This window comes from Thalassophryne amazonica, chromosome 6, assembly GCF_902500255.1.
Source record: "Thalassophryne amazonica chromosome 6, fThaAma1.1, whole genome shotgun sequence".
In the NCBI taxonomy this organism is placed as follows: Eukaryota; Metazoa; Chordata; class Actinopteri; order Batrachoidiformes; family Batrachoididae; genus Thalassophryne; species Thalassophryne amazonica.
The window spans coordinates 45,512,362-45,535,763 of record NC_047108.1 but is presented as its reverse complement, the minus strand read 5'-3'; the positions used below and the strand labels follow the sequence as shown (position 1 = coordinate 45,535,763).

The following is a 23,402-nucleotide window of genomic DNA, read 5'->3' as shown; positions in this document are numbered from 1 at the left end:
TTCGAAATGGTTTCCAGCTGCTTGTCTCTAACAGTTTCTGAAAAAACTCTGATGGAAAAAAAGCCCAATCATTCCGCCATTTCCTGACAATGAAAATATGACGAGGGGGCTGGACCACTCCTCCCACAAGGCGTGCTCACAGGCGAATGACGCAACCGACAGGCGTGGAAAAACTCACGCATGCGCACGCAGATTCAAGCTTGGCTGATGTAAAAACATATGAATCAAATCCACATAGTTTTTTGAAAAAAATAAAAAGGTCCGTTACTTTCTCACAGACCTCGTACATTATTAAAAACATATGCAATAGTCCTGTAAAAGATTAGAAATTGAGTTTTAAAAATAGATAGAGGTAAAAACAAACTAAGCTTTAGAGACTGTTGTAAATTATCCAGTCACTTGCTGCAGAAAACTGGAAAGCGGAGCGACCAAAGACTGTAGAACTTTTGGGACCACCAGACTGACTAAGTGCTGGAGCGGAGAGCGTGACTGGGAAGTGTGGATGTTTAGTAAGGAGCTCAAATAGGTTCGCTGAAAGCTGCAGCCCCTGAGGCAGCATAGATTCACACACAAAGTAAATAAACAGTCTTACCTGTTTGTTTTAGTGGATTCATCATGATGTCTTGAAGAAAATTATCCACATAAAGGCTCTGATTTTGGAAAACAACATCTGAAATACTTTAATTCCTTGTCGTGGCTGAAGAAAAGTCCCTCTCGGACACTTTGCTCCATTACGATCAGTCAGCAGAGCCTCTCTCTCCCTCTCCCGCTCCACCTGTCTTAGCACCACAAGTTAAAAAAAGTCACAGCGCCTCATTAATGTCTCATTTACAACAGACACCAGGCGATCCAGGCTCCATGAGACAAAATTATCTCATGATGCTTGATGTATGACTTTAGATGTTCAACAGTCCGGAGTCTCGGTTGTCATATTTTGTGCTTAATAATGTGCCACACATTTTCAATGGGCAACAGGTCTGGACTGCAGGCAGAAATTTTGACAGAAGGCACATTGAAGACATAAGCCTACTGGAGATTTAATCTGTTTTCTTCTATGAAAGTTTTTCTCTGTTCCACTCCCCTGTGAAGCTGTGACTGGTAATGCACCAGACAAAATTGCATTTCCACAATTTCTTCAGCCATGGCCACAGAAGACCTTAACTCACTGGTCCTCTACTTCTTGCATGGTCACTCAATTTTTGCCTTCTCCACCCAGATTTACTATAGAGTACTACAATGTTTATATTTCTTAATAATAATGATTGTTGTAAATGAAGTCCAAGACATACAGTATAGGTTAGATGAAGTGCAATATATAAATTGATCAACCCTAAAATGCAATAAGCGGGTATACAAATGAAGGAAAGGGCAAGAGTGCACTCTTAAGATGAATACCTGTGATCTTTAATCCCTCAGATGGCACTGCAGTAAGAGCCAGTACCTTCTGTAAACCGTCTGTACCTTCTGTAAAATATTTGAAAGTACATGCAGTTGTTACAAACCCCTTGGATGCTCCCAAAATGGATGTAAGTACTGTAATCATGGAAATGATTCACAAACTCAGGAGCGAGTGTCTCTGCCTATTTTACAATCCATGAAGTAACATCACTCAGGTCACTCGGGAGGAGCTCGGAGTTGAGCCGCTGCTCCTCCACATCGAAAGGAGTCAGTTGAGGTGGCTCGGGCATCTTTTCCGGATGCCCCATGGACGCCTCGCTGTAGAGGTGTTCCGGGCACGTCCCATTGGGAGGAGGCCCCGGGAAGACCCAGGACACGCTGGAAGGATCTCTCGGCTGGCTTGGGAACGCCTTGGGGTTCCCCCAGAGGAGCTGGGGGAGGTGTGTGTGGATCAGGAGGTCTGGGCGGCTTTGCTTGAGCTGCTGCCCCCGCGACCCGATTCCGGAATAAAGCGGAAGAAAATGGATGGATGGATGGATGAAGTAACATTAGAGATTAGAGATTAGAGCATGCCATAGGTATTAAAGGCACTACGCTGCGGTGGTTGGAATCATATTTATCTAATAGATTACAATTTGTTCATGTAAATGGGGAATCTTCTTCACAGACTAAGGTTAATTATGGAGTTCCACAAGGTTCTGTGCTAGGACCAATTTTATTCACTTTATACATGCTTCCCTTAGGCAGTATTATTAGACGGCATTGCTTAAATTTTCATTGTTACGCAGATGATACCCAGCTTTATCTATCCATGAAGCCAGAGGACACACACCAATTAGCTAAACTGCAGGATTGTCTTACAGACATAAAGACATGGATGACCTCTAATATCCTGCTTTAAACTCAGATAAAACTGAAGTTATTGTACTTGGCCCCACAAATCTTAGAAACATGGTGTCTAACCAGATCCTTACTCTGGATGGCATACCCTGACCTCTAGTAATACTGTGAGAAATCTTGGAGTCATTTTTGATCAGGATATGTCATTCAATGCGCATATTAAACAAATATGTAGGACTGCTTTTTTGCATTTACGCAATATCTCTAAAATTAGAAAGGTCTTGTCTCAGAGTGATGCTGAAAAACTAATTCATGCATTTATTTCCTCTAGGCTGGAGAGAAGGAGAAGGAGAAGACAGGAGAGAGCATATCTCACCCATATTGGCCTCTCTTCATTGGCTTCCTGTTAATTCTAGAATAGAATTTAAAATTCTTCTTCTTACTTATAAGGTTTTGAATAATCAGGTCCCATCTTATCTTAGGGACCTCATAGTACCATATCACCCCAATAGAGCGCTTCGCTCTCAGACTGCAGGCTTACATGTAGTTCCTAGGGTTTGTAAGAGTAGAATGGGAGGCAGAGCCTTCAGCTTTCAGGCTCCTCTCCTGTGGAACCAGCTCCCAATTCAGATCAGGGAGACAGACACCCTCTCTACTTTTAAAATTAGGCTTAAAACTTTCATTTTTGCTAAAGCTTATAGTTAGGGCTGGATCAGGTGACCCTGAACCATCCCTTAGTTATGTTGCTATAGACGTAGACTGCTGGGGGGTTCCCATGATGCACTGTTTCTTTCTCTTTTTGCTCTGTATGCACCACTCATTTAATCATTAGTGATTGATCTCTGCTTCCCTCCACAGCATGTCTTTTTCCTGGTTCTCTCCCTCAGCCCCAACCAGTCCCAGCAGAAGACTGCCCCTCCCTGAGCCTGGTTCTGCTGGAGGTTTCTTCCTGTTAAAAGGGAGTTTTTCCTTTCCACTGTCGCCAAGTGCTTGCTCACAGGGGGTGGTTTTGACCGTTGGGGTTTTTACGTAATTACTGTATGGCCTTGCCTTACAATATAAAGCGCCTTGGGGCAACTGTTTGTTGTGATTTGGCGCTATATAAATAAAATTGAATTGAATTGAATTAGCAGTCCTGTTGTATAGAGCATTCACTTGATGGAACCTACTTTCACTGGAAAGTGTGTGTGTGGGGTGGGGACGGGGGACTTCATGCTAAATTCTCAGTTGCTCAATGTGATGAAGATGTTTTGGGACAGGTTATGAAGTACACTTTCCTAAATGTACACAAAGCAAATGGAGACGTGCAGGTCCACTGAGGGAGCCAGCTGGACCACAGCCAAATGGTTTGGCTCTTTAAGTGTTTCCAAGATTAGAAACCTGTAACTCATTTTTCCCCCTCACACTGCTCAGTCTCTTTAGGTTCCTTTTCCTGTCATCAGAAACATGATTACTCACCACTTTTTCTTGGGTGCTGCATCGCAGTATCTTTTTTGTGTTTTTAGCAAAACTAAACTTGCAAACAGGGAAAAATGTGACAAAGAAGAAGATGATTTGATCATAAATGCTTCAGAGTGCGCTTTCCAAAGCCTGTGAAATATTGTTTCCCTAAACAGGTGGTTTTTGGTGATCTATCACTAAGTTCAAAGATACAGTAACGTCTACTTCAAAATGCATCGGAATGATGCATTTTGTTTTACAGCATTGTTTACAATGCTACGCCATTCTAAACGTAGAGGTGTTTAACACTCAAAGGAGTGTACATTCCTGTATGTTTGTGCATTTTTATTCTCTGTTAAAGGCTAAAAATGCAGTCGCTATGATGGTCCAGTTTGGTCTGAAAGGCCATCAAACTACATAACTGTGATCTGTCCTTCAGTACTTCCAGAAGGTACACAGTTGAGGTCAGAGATTTACATACATGCATCATGGATACAACTGTCATGGCAATATTGGGCTTTCAGTGATATAGATTCAGTGATAGATTTTGGAGAAGTTTGGGCAAAGGTCAAGGTTAAGACCTCCATCAAGTTTAAGACCCTCATCACACTTAGTATGAATGAACACGAGACAAGCCAAATCAGGCAGAATGTAAAAAAAAGCCACATCTGGAGGGAATAAGAATTGCGGAGGACAGCCGTCCGAATACCTAGACTGCGCTTTGACCCACCCCGACTGAACCGTGCATGTGCCATGCACGATGTTGGGAAAGTGTAGTGACACGGACCCACAACAGGGGGCGTAAATGATCGGACAATGAAAGAGTCGAATATGAACACTTTACTGTTGTGAAAGAGCACAACAAAAACACAGAAGATTACAGAATTTGAGCAAACAGTCAATCCACAAAGGTGACGTGTGGGCAGGCTCGAGGATAGAAGACGTCTGTCCTGAGAAGAATCGGAACCACATGATTTCCCTCCGCCACCGAACCCGGAGAATACTGGAGCCGCCAAGTTCCGAGTCCCCAGGTGGCCACCGTCTCTGAGTGTCGGATCTGGTACTGCTGGTGAAGAGCAAAAACAGTCAGATGTGGGTGCGTGCACACCCAGAAACAACAATGGTGGGAATTCCACCTCCACCCTCTAATACACACTCGTGCAGCTCCTGTCTAACCACTTATCTGGTTGGGGTGTGAAGTGAAGCCGTCGCTGATCACACCAAACGCCAATCTCTCAGATAAGGAACACCACAGGAAAGCGGCTGCAAAAGAGTTCAGACTAAGACACAGTTTAGGGTTAAGGCTGAGAATATTACCTCACAGGTAGATGATATCTCGGCAATGAGGTGGAGATGACGTCCGGTTTTTATGGAGTGGAATGATGAAGTGTAGATGGATGACAGCTGTCATGAGATAATGAGTGACAGCTGTCACCCCCCGGCTGTGTCCGTGGCGGCAGCGCCCTCTCGTGCCTGAAGCCTGCACTTCAGGCAGGGCGCACTCTGGTGGTGGGCCAGCAGTACCTCCTCTTCTGGCGGCCCACACAACAGGACCCCCCCCCCTCAACGGGCGCCTCCTGGCGCCCGACCAGGCTTGTCCGGGTGACAGCGGTAGAAATCGGCGAGGAGGGCTGGGTCCAGGATGAAGCTCCTCTTTACCCAGGAGCGTTCTTCGGGTCCATACCCCTCCCAGTCCACCAAATACTGGAACCCCTGGCCCATTCGACGGACGTCCAGGAGCCGGCGCACTGTCCAAGCCGGCTCCCCGTCGATGATCCGGGCAGGAGGCAGTGCCGGACCGGGAGCACAGAGGGGTGAGGTGAGGTGTGGTTTAATCCGGGAGACATGAAAAACAGGGTGGATCCGCAGTGAAGCCGGGAGTTGGAGCTTCACTGCAGCAGGACTGAGGATTTTGATGATCTTGAAGGGTCCAATGAATCTGTCCATCAGTTTGGGTGAGTCCACCTGCAGGGGAATGTCCTTAGTTGATAACCACACCTCCTGCCCGGGCTGGTATGCAGGGGCTGGGGACCGCTGGCGGTCTGCATGGATCTTAGCCCTTGTCGGGCCTTCAATAAGGCAGAACGGGCGGGTGCACCACACCCGGACGGCACCTCCGCAGGTGGGCCTGGACCGAGGTGCACACCGACCTCTCCCTCCACCACAAGAAACAACGGGGACTGGTACCCAGACACACCTCAAACGGGGAGAGGCCGGTGGCAGAAGACACCTGACTGTTGTGTGCATACTCGATCCAGGCCAGATGGTTACTCCAGGCATCGGGTGTGCGGAATGTCACACAGCGGAGGGTCTGTTCCAACTCTTGGTTGGCCCGTTCTGCCTGTCCGTTCGTCTGTGGGTGGTACCCGGACGAGAGGCTCACGGTGGCCCCCAGTTCCCTGCAGAAACTCCTCCAGACTTGAGAGGAAAACTGGGGACCATGATCCGAGTCTATGTCAGCTGGTATCCCATGCAGACGAACGACGTGGTGGACCAGGAGGTCAGCAGTCTCCTGGGCCGTTGGGAGCTTCGGGAGGGCCACGAAGTGGGCCGACTTGGAGAATCGGTCCACTATCGTGAGGATGGTCGTCATGCCCTGGGACGGCGGGAGGCCCGTGACGAAATCCAGGCAGATATGGGACCAGGGGCGATGAGGCACCGGGAGCGGCTGGAGAAGTCCTTGGGTCCTCTTATGATCTGCCTTGCCCCTGGCACAGGTGGTGCAGGCCTGGATATACTCCCGGATGTCGGCTTCCATAGACGCCCACAAGAAGCACTGCCGGACAACTGCCACGGTCCTTCGCACCCCCGGATGACAGGAGAGCTTGGAACCGTGACAGAAATCCAAGACTGCAGCTCTGGCTTCTGGTGGGACGTACAGACGATTTTTTGGTCCAGTTCCGGGGTCCGGGTTCCATGCCAGGGCCTCCCGGAGGATTCTCCACGTCCCAGGTCAGGGTAGCCACGATAGTGGACTCCGGAATGATGGGCTCCGGTGGATCCGACAGCTCAGTTTTGACTTTGTCTTCGTGTACCCGGGACAAGGCATCTGGTCTTTGGTTCTTGGTCCCGGGGCGATAGGTGATCTGGAAGTCAAAACGCCCGAAGAACAGTGACCAGCGGGCTTGCCTGGGGTTCAGCCGCTTGGCGGTCCTGATATACTCCAGGTTCCGATGGTCAGTGAAAACCGTGAATGGCACAGATGCTCCCTCCAACAGGTGTCTCCACTCCTCAAGAGCCTCTTTCACCGCAAGGAGTTCTCGGTTGCGGACATCATATTTCCGTTCAGCCGGGGTCAACCTGCGAGGAAAGTAGGCACACGGGTGAAGAACCTTATCGGTCTCTCCGCTCTGGGATAGCACGGCTCCTATCACTGAGTCAGAGGCGTCCACTCACCACAAACTGGTGGCCAGGGTCGGGCTGCACCAGAACTGGTGCAGTCGAGAACCGTCGTTTCAACTCCCTGAACGCGGCTTCGCACTGATCCAACCAGGTGAAGGGGACTTTTGGAGAGGTCAGGGCTGTCAGGGGGCTAACTACCTGACTGTAGCCCTTAATGAACCTCCTGTAGAAATTTGCAAAGCCGAGGAACTGTTGCAGCTTCCTACGGCTTGTTGGTTGGGGCCAATCTCTCTCCGCCGCAACCTTGGCCGGATCAGGGGCGACGGAGTTGGAGGAGATGATAAACCCCAAGAAGGACAAAGAGGTGCGGTGAAACTCACACTTCTCTCCCTTCACAAACAGCCGGTTCTCCAACAACTGCTGCAGGACCTGACGTACATGCTGGACAAGAGTCTCAGGATCCGGAGAAAAGATGAGTATATCGTCCAGATATACGAAGACGAATCGGTGCAGGAAGTCCCGCAAGACGTCATTAACCAAAGCTTGGAACGTTGCGGGGGCGTTAGTGAGGCCGAACGGCATGACCAGGTACTCAAAATGACCTAACGGGGTGTTAAATGCCGTCTTCCATTCGTCTCCCTTCCGGATCCGAACTAGGTGGTATGCATTTCTAAGATCCAACTTGGTGAAGATTTTGGCTCCATGCAGGGCAGTGAACACTGAATCTAACAGGGGCAACGGGTATCGATTGCGAACCGTAATCTCGTTCAGCCCCCTGTAATCAATGCATGGACGGAGTCCGTCGTCTTTCTTGCCCACATAAAAGAAACCTGCACCCATCGGGGAGGTGGAATTCCGGATCAGCCCGGCAGCTAATGAGTCCCGGATGTAGGTCTCCATTGATTCGCGCTCAGGTCGTGAGAGGTTGTACAGCCTGCTGGACGGAAACTCAACACCCGGAATCAAATCAATGGCACAATCGTACGGACGGTGCGGGGGAAGGGTGAGTGCCAGATCCTTGCTGAAGACGTCAGCAAGATCGTGGTACTCAACCGGCACTGCCGTCAGATTGGGAGGGACTTTAACCTCCTCCTTAGCCTGTAAACCGGGAGGAACCGAGGATCCTAAAACACACCCGATGGCAGGTTTCGCTCCAGTGAACCACCACCCCAGACGGCCAATCAATCCGGGGATTGTGTTTCAACATCCAAGGGAAGCCCAAATCACACGGGAGGTAGAAGGAGTCACAAAAACTCGATCTCCTCCCGATGATTTCCAGACACCACCAGAGTTACAGGTTGTGTCTTGTGCGTGATTAAAGGGAGAAGGGTGCCATCTAGTGCCCGCACCTGCAATGGCGAAGGGAGCGCCACCAGAGGGAGCCCTACCTCCCTAGCCCATCTGCTGTCTAGCAGATTCCCTTCTGACCCCGTGTCCACCAGTGCTGGGGCTTGAAGGGTTAAATCCCCGCTCAGGATTGTAACTGGGAGTCGTGTGGAAATATGTGTATGTCCCACGTGAATGTCTTGGCCCACCCTAAGCCCAGTTTCTAGGGGCGGGCGTTGAGGTTAAACCGCTTGGGGCAGTCTCTCTGCAGATGCTCACTCGAGCCGCAGACAAAGCACTCCCGCGGGCCAGCCTCCTCTGTCTGTTAGGTGGTCTAAATGTGGCCCTGCTCGTGCCCATAGCTTCATCAAGAAGGGGGAGCTATAGCCACACGGAGCGTTGAGGCTGTGGAGTGTGGGGAGGGCGGACCCTTTTCGGACCCGGAAGGGAGAGGGACGGCGCGTGCCCGGCCACGTCCTTCGTCTCGCTCCTGACGGCGTTCCTCTAACCGATTGTCTAACCGTATAACGAGATCAATAAGCCCTTCTAAATCCCGCGGTTCTTCCTTGGCTACCAGATGCTCCTTCAGGACCGACGACAGTCCGTTTATGAAGGTGGCGCGGAGCGCAACGTTATTCCAGCCGGACCTCGCAGCCGCGATGCGGAAGTCGACTGCATATTCGGCTGCGCTCCGGCGCCCCTGTCTCATTGACAGCAGCACAGTTGAAGCAGTCTCTCCTCTATTAGGGTGATCAAAAACCATTTTGAATTCCTCACAAACCCAGTATAAGTGGTAAGGAGCCGTGAATTTTGCTCCCAAAGCGCTGTAGCCCAAGCGCGTGCCTCACCACGAAGCAAGTTAATTACATAAGCCACCTTACTGGCATCAGACGCGTACATTATGGGACGTTGTGCAAAGACGAGCGAACACTGCATAAGAAAGTCCGCGCACGTCTCCTCACAACCTCCGTATGGCTCTGGGGGACTTATGTATGCTTCAGGGGATGGTGGGGGGGGGTCGTTGAACGACCAGTGTAACGTCTATATTCTGCACCGGGTCGGCAGGAGGAGGAGCTGCAGCAGCACCCTGAGCGCACGCTTCCACCTGCGCGGGTGAGAGCCTCCATCCTGCGGTTAAGGATGACGTTTTGCTCGGACATCAAATCCAACCGAGCAGTAAAGGCGGTGATTTGCTGCAACTCACCAATCACGCCTCCTGCAGACGTCTGTGCACCCTGCTCTTCCATTGGTTGTCCAACAGATGGTTGACGCCCCTCGGGATCCATGACGTTGGCCGAGATATCCTGTTGGGAAAGTGTAGTGACACGGACCCACAACAGGGGGCGTAATGATCGGACAATGAAAGAGTCGAATATGAACACTTTACTGTTGTGAAAGAGCACAACAAAAACATAGAGGATTACAGAATTTGGCAAACAGTCAATCCACAAAGGTGACGTGTGGGCAGGCTCGAGGATAGAAGACGCTGTCCTGAGAAGAACCGGAACTACACGATTTCCTCCGCCACCGAACCTGGAGAATACTGGAGCGCCATGTTCCGACGTCCCCAGGTGGCCACCGTCTCGAGAGTGTTGGATCTGGTACTGCTGGCGAAAGAGCAAAAACAGTCAGATGTGGGTGCGTGCACACCCAGAAACAACAATGGTGGGAATTCCACCTCCACCTCTAATACACACTCGTGCAGCTCCTGTGTAACCACTTATCTGGTTGGGGTGTGAAGCGAAGCCGTCGATGATCACACCAAATGCCAATCTCTCAGATAAGGAACACCACAGGAAAGCGGCTGCAAAAAGAGTTCAGACTAAGACACAGTTTAGGGTTAAGGCTGAGAATATTACCTTCACAGGTAGATGATATCTCGGCAACGAGGTGGAGATGACGTCCGTTTTTATGGAGTGGAATGATGAAGTGTAGATGGATGACAGCTGTCATGAGATAATGAGTGACAGCTGTCACCCCCGGCTGTGTCCGTGGCGGCAGTGCCCTCTCGTGCCTGAAGCCTGCACTTCAGGCAGGGCGCACTCTGGTGGTGGGCCAGCAGTACCTCCTCTTCTGGCGGCCCACACAACACATGAGCCTCCAAATGCGGTACAAATGTACTTGGAGTACAGTAGGAGTACCTGGACAGCTGCCAGGATGCAGTAAGAACAACAAGAATGCACTTACAAGCCGTACCATTGCGGTCTGATTTCGATTCAGCAGGATACAATCCAGCAGCACTTGAGATGCAATTGAGGTATACTCGTGGTACATTCAGACACATTCAGGACATTCAGCCATGGCAGAAGCACCGTCGGACTGTCACGAATGCCATTTTCACGCCGTCTCATTGTTTAAAATGCAGTCAGACTTCAGTCAGATGGCACTTCAACTGCCATCTGATAGTTTTTAGACTTTGATTGCTCCATGGATGTTTGAACACGTGAAAGACATTTGAGGAGCCGCACAACTATAAACAACCGTGCCTCACTGTTTAGACCGTGCTCAGAATGCTGTCCAATGGCCGAGATTGCACCTCAACATCTCCCCAATGTGGGTCAAATTTTCATTCGGACGGGATTTGGGGTCATTTGGCCTCTAGTGTGATGGGGGAACAAGGGAAACATCATCTGAAAAAAAAAGAAAAAAGTTTTTGTACATTTCAAAAACTAAACCTAGGTTGATTATTAGATTTTGGAGTGTGGGCAAAGATCAAGGAAAATATGATTTGAAAAACATACACTCATGTTCAACTGCTCAGTCCAATTAAGGGTTGCGGGGGGCTGGAGCCTATCCCAGCAGTCATAGAGCGCGAGGCGGGGTACACCCAGGACAGGACGCCAGTCTGTCACAGTGCCACAAACAGACAAACAAACACAGTCCCACCCACACGTACACTTACGGACAATTTAAAGATTCCAATCCACCTAACCTGCATGCCTTTGGATGTGGGAGGAAACCGGAGCACCCAGAGGAAACCCACGCAAACACAGTGAGAACATGCACACTCCACAGGCGTGAATTGAACCCATGACTTTCTCACTGTGAGGCAACAGTGCTAACCACTAAACCACTGTGCGGCCCGATTGAAAAACACATTTTTTTTTTTAATTTCTCAATAACCAAGAAGCCTGAATGGATGATCCAAAGTATATTTTAATATTTGATATTTGATGTTTGTGAATGATTGATATCAGATATCAAAACATGCATACTGGCAGCTCAACTCTTTATCCAGTGAGCTATCTACTTTACAGTGTAGAAAATCATAACAAACTCAGCAAAAAAACATTCATTGGTGTTGCATGTGGCTGCATGTGCACATGACAGCTTGACTTTGATTTTGTCTAAGTGACCTGCATTAACTCAGTTAAAGAAGATAAAGACTTAACTACTGCTGGAGGAATGAAGGACACTATCCAACCCTAAGGGCCTTTAAATAGACCACACTCATCGCTGACCGTATCTCTACTGGCCTCTTTACACTGCACGACCTCCAGTCTGTAAAAGTCAACCTCACACTGAGGGCCCCTTATATTCAGCTTCGAGGTGATAAGTGGAAACCGTAAGCTGTAAGTATATCATTAAATGCCACGTATTATATAGGAGAGGTTATTCAACTTTTCAACGTGTGACCCAAATAAGAAAATTATTGGCTTGCCCCAGGCCTCTGGCTCATTAAAATATATTGGTTTTCATAACATCGAGAGACCTACTATGGGCGACAGAACTATGACCTGTTTTGCTTCCTATTGTAAAGTTTTAGAAATGATGTTTAACAAGATATTTGACTGTCTATTATTGTAGCATACAGTGCATCATTATGCTGTAAAATTGTTTTATTGGATCATTTTGGATTAAGTTTGGAATTGGAATAAAGCAGATTAGTGTGACAGAGATCTCTTGAGGTCTTCAAATTGATGTCCTTTGATTGTCAAAGTTATGATCAAACATCTGGAAAATAAAGCTGACTTCAAAATATTCTTATAAAAACTTTAAAGCATGTCTGACGATTAAACTTGTGCTTCCTCGTGCGAACAGGAACATGAAGTTGTTCCACATTGACTTTGAGAATAATGCTTTGGCATCATTAACTTGGTGCTAGAACAGAGGGGGCCGGTGCTGAGCTATTGAGTGGTGCATAATTTATTAGATTTCACGAGGGTGATTATTTCAGATTGAAATAGATGTGATCCTGAATTGTTCTGCTCTGTTGCTTGGTGTGAAATGAGTAATGAGGCTGTGGAGTTGGGGGAAGGGGGGGGGGGCAGGACAGACGGACAAAAAGCAGAAAGCCAAGGAGCAAAACCACAGGGATCATCACTGCCTTGACTATGTTCTTTAGTTTGGCATGAAAAGTGATGAAAACTGAAATGTTCAGATGTATTACTGAAAAAATCTGATGTTTGAACATGCTTTTAAAAATGATTAACTTTAATGTTTTTGGCACGCTAGTCATTATTGCAGGCAAACTTTATGAAGATGTTTTTGTGCATTTCAATTTGTTTTTCCTTAAAGTGTAATACTTGTGGTACCAGTTGTAATGCAAAATGAAGCATAAGACAATGACAACCTCATGAAACAGAAAATTAAGTATTTTTTAAATACTTATACAAGTAATTGTAAATATATGTGTTTTAAGTGACACTTGAAGGTAAGGTTGCAAAGGGGTGGAAACCTTCCATTAAATTTACAAATACTTTCCTGAGCCTATACAAGCAGTCATAGAGTGAGAGTTGGGGTACACCCTGGACAGGATGCCAGTCTATCACAGGGCCACATAGAGACAAACACAACACCTATGGGTAATTAAACATTTCCAGTTGACTTAATTTGCATGTCTCTGAAAGTAAGAAGAAGCCAGAGCGCCCAGAAGGAACCCAGGCAAAAATGGTAAGAATATGCAGATTTCTGGCTCTCACAGACCTGTAACTTCTTTAAGAAGCTCTTCTGTCCTCCACTCGTTACCTGTATTAATGGCATCTGTTGGAATTTGTTATCTGTATAAAAGACACCTGTCCACAGGCTCAAACAGTCAGACTCCAAACTCAACCACGGCCAAGACCAAAGCGCTGTCGAAGGACACCAGGAAGAAAATTGTAGACCTGCACCAGGCTGGGAAGAGTGAATCTACAATAGTCAAGCAGGTTGGTGTGAATAAATCAACTGTGGGAGCAATTGTAAGAAAATGGAAGACATACAAGACCATTGATAATCTCCCTTGATCTGGGGCTCCACGCAAGATCTCATCCCGTGGGGATCAAAATGATCATGAGAACAGTGAACAAAATCCCAGAACTACACGGAAGGACCTGATGAAGGACCTGCAGAGAGCTGGGACCAAAGTAACAAAGGCTACACACTAAGCAGAGAGGGACTCAAATCCTGCAGTACCAGACATCACTGCTCTAGAGGAGATCTGCATGGAGGAATGGGCCAAAATATGAGCTACAGTGTGTGCAAACCTGGTGAAGACTTACAGGCAATGTTTGACCTCTGTCATTGCCAACAAAGATTATGTTACAAACTACTAAGTTGAACTTTTGTTATTGACCAAATAGTTATTTTGCACCATAATTTACAAATAAATTCTTTAAAAATCCTACAATGTGATTTCCTGGACTTTTTTTTCTCATTTTGTCTCTCATAGTTGAAGTGTACCTGAGATGAAAATTGCAGACCTCTCTCATTTTTCTAAGTAGGAAAATTTGCACAGTCAGGGGCTGACTAAATACTTTTTGGCCCCACTATATATCATGGCTGTAACACCCTGTTCAGATGTGCTGTGCTGCGAGTCAATGCATCACAGAGCCGCGCAGCACTTGTGAATGCAGTGTTCATCCATAATGAGCATGATACCACAGAAACATTGTCAGTCCACCTCATGAATTTGAATATGTATCTGTAATATTATGTTATCGTGGCTGTAACACCCCGTTCAGACAGGCTGCACTGCATGGCTGCCACAGTGAGTCAATGCATTTCAGTGACACAGTGCGGCATGGCACGGCGCTCCTGAATGGGGTGTCAGCTGTAATAACCAAGTAATGGCCCATACATCATATAAACCAAGATGATGAGAAACCATCAGAATCAGAGAAACCACGATGGCGGTATGGCGGTAGATGGAGTCACTGCGCATCGAACATTTCAGTGTGTCACAGAATTTTGCTGAGTTTTCTGATTAAAACAGTAACAGTAAGTAAGAAATCAGTAAGAAAGAAAGAAAGTAAGTAAAGTAAAGATCGGATTGGCCGGCGACCTACCCAGGCCGGCGGCGTACCATCCAGGCCGCGGCGTTGACGGAGACGTACCATCCAGGACGCGGCGTTAGTGGAGGTGAACCATCCAGGCTCGCGGTGTCAGCGGAGGGAACCACCCAGGCCCGCGGCATCGGCACGAGCGAACCATCCAGGCCCGCGAAATCGGTGGAGGGAACCATCCAGGCCCCGAAATCGGGGGAGGGAACCATCCAGGCCGCGGTGTTGGCGGAGACGTACCATCCAGGCCGCGGCGTTAGCGGAGGTGAACCATCCAGGCTCGCGGCGTCGGCGGAGGGAACCATCCAGGCCCGTGAGATCGGCGGAGGGAACCATCCAGGCCCGCGAGATCGGCAGAGGGAACCATTCAGGCCCGCGGTGTTGGCGCAGGAGGTGACCCATCCAGGCCAGTGGCATCGGTGGAGAAGGCGAACCATCTTGGCCAGCGGCGTCGGTGGAGGAGGTGATCCATCCAGGCCCACGGCGTCGGTTAATCTGGGGTGGCGACAGCTGCACCAGAGGCTGGAGATGGCTGCATTCAAGACTAGCGACGGCTACATCCGAAGCTAGCGGAGGCTATATCCGGGGCTAGTGCGGCGACATCTGTGGCTGCGGCAGCTGCGACCGAGGCTGACGGCGTCTACGACCGAGGCTGGTGGCGGCTATATCTGGGATCAACATCGGGGAAGGTTGGTGTGTGGCGACCGGATTTGTGGTGGTGGAGGTGGTGGAGACCACGAGTGGGAATTGCTTTACAATTAATAGTGGCCTGTACTGAGCTACAGGAGTTAACATGGCACCAACCAGGAAGACAGAGAAATTGGAGGAAGACTTGGATGAGATAAAGATCTCATTGAATTGTATTTCAAAAGACATGTCCAATTTAGACAAGTTGATGAAGGAGATTAAGGAGCTCCAAAATCTTGTTAAAGAAAAGGACAAGATTATTAAGAAACTTGAGCAACGGGTGGATGAACTTGAACAATACGAGGTCTGTCGATTTCATTACGATTTCAATACGATTTCATTCATATGTTTTTACGTCAGACATGCTTGAACCCTCGTGTGCATGCGTGAGTTTTTCCATGCCTGTCGGTGATGTCATTCGCCTGTGAGCACGCCTTGGGAAGGAGTGGTCCCGCCCCCTCGTCGGATTTTCAATCTTAACTGCATGTCCAAGGACATCCAGTAACATTTTGTTGTTATGTAATGAGGCCAGAATATATAAACTTTACACTTTTAATTACAGTACAAAAAACAAACACAAACAAACATTAAAAACAAATTCTGTTCTTTTTTTTTAGATGTATGGCTTAATGGTGGCCTATTATTGCAGTGCCTCAGTACCAACACACAGTCAGGGGGTTGTAATCTGGTGTTTTGTTTTGTTTTTAACCCCGAAAAAAGCAGACAGTAGTCTGGACATCAGAAAACTTGAGAATGTGAAGGAGCTGTCCTATGGAGAGCTCCTTGAACTGCATGTCCAAGGAGCTCTCCCATGATGGAAGCAACATGAAACATATTCACACTCTCAATATCTCATACATCTACAAAAAGAATAGAATATCATCAAAAATGTTTTTTTGTGTGTTTTTTTGTTTGTTTTTTGTCCTGTAATTAAAAAGTGTAAAGTTTCTATATTCTGAGCTCATTACATAACAACTAAAATGTTTCAGGCATTTTTTTTATTTTAATTTTAATAATTACAGCCTACATTCCCCCCCAACCAAAAAATAAATAAATAAATATTATATAATATATATAGATATATATATATATGAGGTCTGTGAGGAAACTATCCAACCTTTTTATTTTTTTTCAAAAACTATATGGATATGAATCACGTGTGATTGCATCAGACAAGCTTGAACCTTCGTGCGCATGCGTGAGTTTTTTCACGCCTGTCGGTTGCGTCATTCGCCTGTGGACAGGCTTTGAGTGAGCACTGGTCCACCCCCCGTCGGATTTTTATTGTCAGTGAAATGGCTGAGAGACTGCCGCTTTGCTCCATGAATTTTTTTCAGAAACTGTTAGAGACAGCGAGTTGGAAACCATTCGAAAGATTCAAATGGATTTGGGTGAAGATTCTGTCAGTATCACATGGATTAAGGACCATTAAAACTGGATTAAAAACGGCCCACAGCGGCAGAGGGCGCACCGCGCCCCGAGCGGCCATCAACAGGCTGGAACGCAGATCACTTCCAAATTTAAGATGCAGGACGTCGTGTGACTAGCAGATAAGTTTCAGAGAGGTCGGGATCAGCACTTTGTCGACACATTCCACTGTTAAAGGAGATTTTGTAATGAAAGACGTGCGGAGGATTTCGCGCGTCGGCACGGAACTGCTCATTGCACGCAACAAAAAAAAAAACACCTCCGTGTTGGAAACCATTCAGAAGATTCAGATGGCTTTTGATGGCTTTTCAGTCGAGTGAGTATCCGAGAAATTGTTTAACAGCTGGACATGTTCCAACTTGTCCTGTGAGACTTCCAACATGGAGGTGTTGTTTGTCCAACGGCTGTGGTTTTCAAAGATATCTGAAAAGATAATGAAGACTTTATCTTCGATAATTATCGGTTATCAGATTATCGGAAGTGCGCCCACCACTGTGGTTAGGGTTGGGGGTTGGGGGGGGTGGTGGTTTGGTAATCCTAAGATTAAAAAAAAAAACCCGTCACAAAAATGTAACACATTTCGTTACAGGAACATGAAAAAAACCTCTTGAGACTGGGTTGGAGTAGTCACACCATGGTCAGCAAAGCAATTACTAGTAGTTCGGATCAGGGAGACAGACACCCCTCTACTTTTAAGATTAGGCTTAAAACTTTCCTTTTTGCTAAAGCTTATAGTTAGGGCTGGATCAGTGACCCTGAACCATCCCTTAGTTATGCTGCTATAGGCTTAGACTGCTGGGGGGTTCCTATGATGCACTGGGTGTTTCTTTCTATTTTTGCTCTGTATGCACCACTCTGCATTTAATCATTAGTGATTGATCTCTGCTCCCCTCCACATGTCTTTTTCCTGGTTCTCTCCCTCAGCCCCAACCAGTCCCAGCAGAAGACTGCCCCTCCCTGAGCCTGGTTCTGCTGGAGGTTTCTTCCTGTTAAAAGGGAGTTTTTCCTTCCCACTGTCGCCAACTGCTTGTTCACAGGGGGTCGTTTTGACAGTTGGGGTTTTTCCATAATTATTGTATGGCTTTGCCTTACAATATGAAGCGCCTTGGGGCAACTGTTTGTTGTGATTTGGCGCTATATAAATAAAATTAATTTGATTTGATTTAGTAGGGGCAGGTGTAAAGTCCTACTGGAAAAACAAATCAGCATCTCCATGAAGCTTGTCAGTAGGTGGAAGCATGAAGTCGATGGCCACATTGACTTTGGACTTGGTAAAATGTAATGGACCAACACCAGCAGATCACATGGCAGCCCAAATGCAATTGTATAGAGGTGTAGTTTTTTTTTTAACATACTTTTCTATAGTTTGTAATTTTCTTTGTTGTGTACTGTTTCCCCCAAAAACCAAGAACATTGTTTTTTTTTTTGTTGTTTTTTTTTTTTTTACATTTCTGTAGTTTGACATTTTCTTTATAGAGTACTATTTCTCTCTTAAAATTATAAGAAAATAGTCATGTATTCTTTGAAATGCATTAAAACAGGCATTATTAAATTTGAGAACTGCACTACAATCAATATTAAATTGTTTTAATGTTAATATGAAAAAAATAGTCTCACAAATTCTCTGCTCTCATATGGACCTGATGCTCACCTTTAAAAGCATGGATGTTCAAACTTGCCTTACTGTGCTCAAGCTCACGTTTGTCTCTCCTTGTTTTTAGAATGTTCAAACATGGTGTTTATCGTCAAAAACTGATATCCACTCAATTTTTACATTTTAAAAGCATTTTCCTTAAAGTCTGGTGGAATATGTGAAATGACAAGGTCTTGTTACAACTGTGTGTGTATGTATGTATGATTAGATACAGTATATTCTGAATAAACTATAGATAAGGGGTCATTCATTATTTTCAAGGAAGTACAAAGTGTACTACGGGGGTCAGTCACAGTGTACATCTTACATTCTCACTGAATGTGGACAATTTTTACTTTTTATTCTTTTAAACTGAACATTTGCCATTATGATTTAAAAAAATATGTTCATGTTAAATGTTCATGTATTTTTTTTATTATTATTAAGGTTAAATTATGTCAAATATTAAAGGTTTCCTTGAAAAGGTGTTTGTTGAAATATGTTTGTTGATATAAATTTGGGGGTGTTGTGTCTTGAAACATGGTATCTTTTTTTTTTACTCCAAATCACTTCTTTAGCTTCAAATGACCAGTGCAGGGGAAGGGTTTATTTGTTATGCTTGGGGTCATTGTGATGTTAAAATAACATTGACATGTTACAGAAATGTTTGCTGTTTTTTTTTTTTTTTTTTTTGTGCAGAAAAATAAAAAAATGAGTTATCACTCAGTGTCAATCAGCTGTGACATTTGGAGAAGTTCTGTTTCATATGTGTCTTTTGAAGCTACAGGTTTTACTTCAATGAATTTTATACTACCAGTAATTCCAGCACCTCAACGCTAGGGGAGATGTTAGACCTGACTGTGTGCCATTGGTTTTATTGGTTTGTTGAAAACACTTGGACATCATAAAACATGAAAACTTGTACTTTAATTTCTTTATAAAACTGCACTGTTTGGACTAGCATGAGAGTAATTATATTACAGTAAAAAGCAGGGCGAAACACTTGTGAAAGTCAGTGATGTCTCTAAATTAAGGGGTGTGGCATTTCCAGGAAAATGAAAGTTACCCTTCCCACAGTGAGTCAGCGGTCTGACAAAGAATGATCAGGAATAATCTGTACATGTAATAATCATCTTACATGCCCTTATTTTCGTGTGGATCTTTACATTTCTATGACCTTTTTATTATTATCACACTGTGGGCCTCAGAGAGTACTGCAATTTCAATACTGTGTATGTCTGGTACATATGGCCTTGGCAATAAAGCTGACTTTGACTACATAAAAAATAAATAAATAATCACTGGGCTAACAAATTTTCTTCACAACTTCAAATCCAAGAGGAATTATGTGCAATAACACCAAAACATTCTGAGAAATTTGTGTGTGACTTGGCCTTTGTGAGGCCACAGACCAAACTGCATTATCACATGATTATTTTTAGGATGAAAGCTCATTATTAATGCTAATATTAATGCTTGTGCCAACTACCAATGTGGTTCTGGCTGTATCTGCTGTGGCGACCCGGAACACAAAATGGGAGCAGCCTAATGGACAAGAAGAAGTCATGACTGGGTGTGGTGCAGAACAGAAAGTGGTAGGACACATGATGCAGACTCTCTGGCTGAGGAGTGGAGGTAAAAAATAGGCTTCATCAAAAAACAGGAAATGGTTCGGTACACAATAACCAGTCAGTGGGGCAGTGGCACAGATAGATGAGAAGCAGATTTGTAGTACAGTTGACAAGCTGGGGTCAGTTCACGGCGTGGTGGAGATCGAGACAAATGAGCGAGGTTAAAAAATGAGGCAAACAGACTATGACAACAAGGCGAGGATGTGACACACGATTAACAAACTAGCAGGGAAGTGAGGGACTGTGAGAGCTTAAATATAAGGGAAGTAATCAGGGTGATGTAAAACAGGTGTGGGGAAGGTTCTGAAAAGGGAGTGGCCAGTGCCAGTGCCACACCCACAACCAACAGAGATAAAAAGAACTGAAAACCACAAACTGATGTGCTCATTTATCATGACCCAGAAAATAAAAGGCAGAGACTTAACTAAGACAGAACTCACCATGTAGCTAAAGTATAAAGGGAAATACAACTAATGACTATAGTGCAAGACAGTGCAAATACAACAAGAAAATAAAAAGTAAAGTCTAAACTAGAACAGAAATGATACAGATTAAAGTATGAAAATAAATGCCATAACTGATTACAGGCTGACCAGAAAAATAAAAGACACAAAACTAAACCAGTGACAAAAAATACAACAAAGGACAACACAGAATCATTGATAACCAGAGAAAGCAATAAATAACTAAAGGTACAGAGAACAATTTTGGACTCGTAATTTTGGAAATGTAAGTCCCTTTTCTGTTGTTTATAAATTAATAAAATATCAAATGACAGGGATCTATTTTCCCCGTTATTAAAAGAATAATGTTTTTTTCATTCTTTCAGTGGAACGAATATTTACCATTCAACTCGGCTTCAGCTTTGCCTCTGAATGATACGTTCCATCTTTCACCTCATGAGATATTCATACCATTGAACTCATAAACATTCATTATTTGTATAATATGACATAAATTCAGTTCAGAGAAAGCTTTTTCAGATTTTTTTATGGACTGAGAGACTTCATTGTAGAAATCAGGTGATCTTGAGTAAGATCAAAATAAACACGAATCAGTTTTCATAAAATAATAGTAATGACCACTCAGTCATAAACTGTGGTGGTGGCCAAGTGGTTAATGTGCTTGGTTTCAGTGCAGAAGGCTCCGGGTTCAAATCCCACCCCTGCCACATTTCTCCGTGTAATGTGAAGTTGCGTCAGGACGGGCATCCGGCGTAAAACCTGTGCCAATTCAACATGCAGATCCACCTCCTGTTAAGGTAACGGGAGACTAGAGCCTATTCCAGCAGTCAAAGAGTGTGAGGCAGGGTACACCTTGGACAGGACCCCAGTCTGTCGCAGGGCCATAATAGACAGACAAACACATTCACACCTACGGACAATTACAATTACCAATCTACCTAACCTGCAGGTCTATGGATGTGGGGGAAGCCAGCACCCAGTGAGAACCCACGCAAACAGGGGAAGAACATGCAAACTCCACAGAGAAAGGCCACATGTGGGAATCAATCCCATGGCCTTCTTGCTAGGGGCAACAATGCTAACCACTACGCTGCTTAGTGGTTAAGGAGATTCTTATTTTATTTATCAAACAGATCTTCATTCTCAAAAGTCAAATGACAACAAAGACATGATTCAACAGTGACTGAAGAACTGAAACACATATACATGTGTGCATAATGACTAACTTCTTCAAAAGTTACTCCAAAGCTCCTGTTTTCAAGTGATGCCTTCCAGAGAATAGTTAGTTTCGTATATCTGTTGGAACACATTTTTAAGTAGTATCCAAAGTGTAACTGTGTATTTACCTTCTCATCACCATATAAATAATATTTAAATTCCATTAAAGTTAGCATACAGCTACACTCAGCCAACTTTGTGTATATTCTGCATCCAAGGAAAATTGATGTGAAACACGGTAAAATATTGACAAAAACAGACAAAATGCCTTTGTCATCAGAAATGTACAAACTAAGAAACATACAGTCCATTGTGTACAGATTAGCATCACTAGATGGTGGTGTTGCTCTACGTATGCATCACATTACACCAGGAGCCATGTTGTCACCCACAGACGTGTTCGCTCCAGCACATATTTCAAAAACCTTTCATTTCAAGCAAGCTCCAACCTTTGCCATGTAACAAGTTATTGCTATAAACAAAAATAAAACTGCATCTTTGTTGTGGTCCAGTCTTTATTTTTATGACATTTCATTAATCATTAATGCAAAGCGGATGTAAGTTAAACCTGAAAATGATCAGAGCAAACAATGGTCCTCCTCCACAGTTTTTCTACTGTTTCTCCTCTATTTTCTTTAAATGTGTCCATCATTTTAGACATTAACATTATATTCCATTCCCACATGCACTAAGTTAACAGGAAACTGACAATTCTGTTTCAATCAAGGTGACATTTTAAATTTGCATTTTGTTTCCAAAGATGGAATTTTATACAATTTATGATTAATTATTCATATTTTGTAAAATAAAATACTGAAATACCACTTGTTCTATTCATTTTCACCATGTTCCCCAGCACACTAAATAGTTTGTCAACTTGTTTACATGAATTGCAATATGATTAGTAACAACAGTCATGTGACACTAGGTGCCATATTGTCACTTTTGCCAACTGTTTGCCTGAATTTATTTCTATGTTTATAATTTAATGTAATGCCCCAGCACATCCAGCAATGTTTCAACAACATCTGCAAAAGAACTGAGAGGATGCATAAAGAACATTTCCAACTTGTTAGAAAAGCAGCAGAAACTCTTTAGGGCAAGGTGTGTTCTCTGGACTTGTAGGACATGGCTGAACTTTGGTTCCTTCGGCTTGTTCCTTGTTTTCACTTAGAGTCACTACAGCAGATCCAAGGTGGGTCTGCATGTTGATTTGGTATAAATTTTACACCAGCTGCCCTTCGTGTCATAGATTCCATATTACATGGACAGGGGTGTCCTTGAAACAGGAACCTTCCACTATGGGAACAAGTGCACTTTACTGCTTGGCCACTACTGGCCCCACATGGTTGAACTTTGGAATGTTCAAAAAATATGCAGAGAGGACTTGGTCAAAACAGGATGCAGTAAGAATTAAGTAAGGACATATTAATGATGACACTGGATTAGTGGTTAGCACCGTTGCCTCACAGCAAGAAGGTCATGAGTTCAATTCCCACCTGTGGCCTTTCTGTGTGGAGTTTGCATGTTCTCCTCATGTTTGCATGGGTTTCCTTCTGGTGCTTCGGTTTCCTCCCCATTTAAAGACATGGAGGTTTGGTAAATTGGAAACTTTATAATTGTCCATGTCTCCTTTGTAAAAGAGGTCTTGATCTCACTGGGACTAACCTGGTTAATACAGGTTAAATAAAAATAATAATAATATAGGATTGTAATAATGACTTAATTAAGCTTA

The 23,402-nt window shown here is 44.9% G+C and overlaps 1 long non-coding RNA gene across 1 annotated transcript; it reads left to right on the top strand.

The window, feature by feature from the left end:
- The first annotated feature begins 877 nt into the window (after window positions 1-877).
- On the top strand, window positions 878-19,036 carry LOC117511616. The gene is made up of 3 exons (XR_004560998.1): window positions 878-888; window positions 4,070-4,073; window positions 18,952-19,036. It is a non-coding gene; the product is annotated as an uncharacterized LOC117511616 (long non-coding RNA).
- The last annotated feature ends 4,366 nt before the right edge of the window (window positions 19,037-23,402 follow it).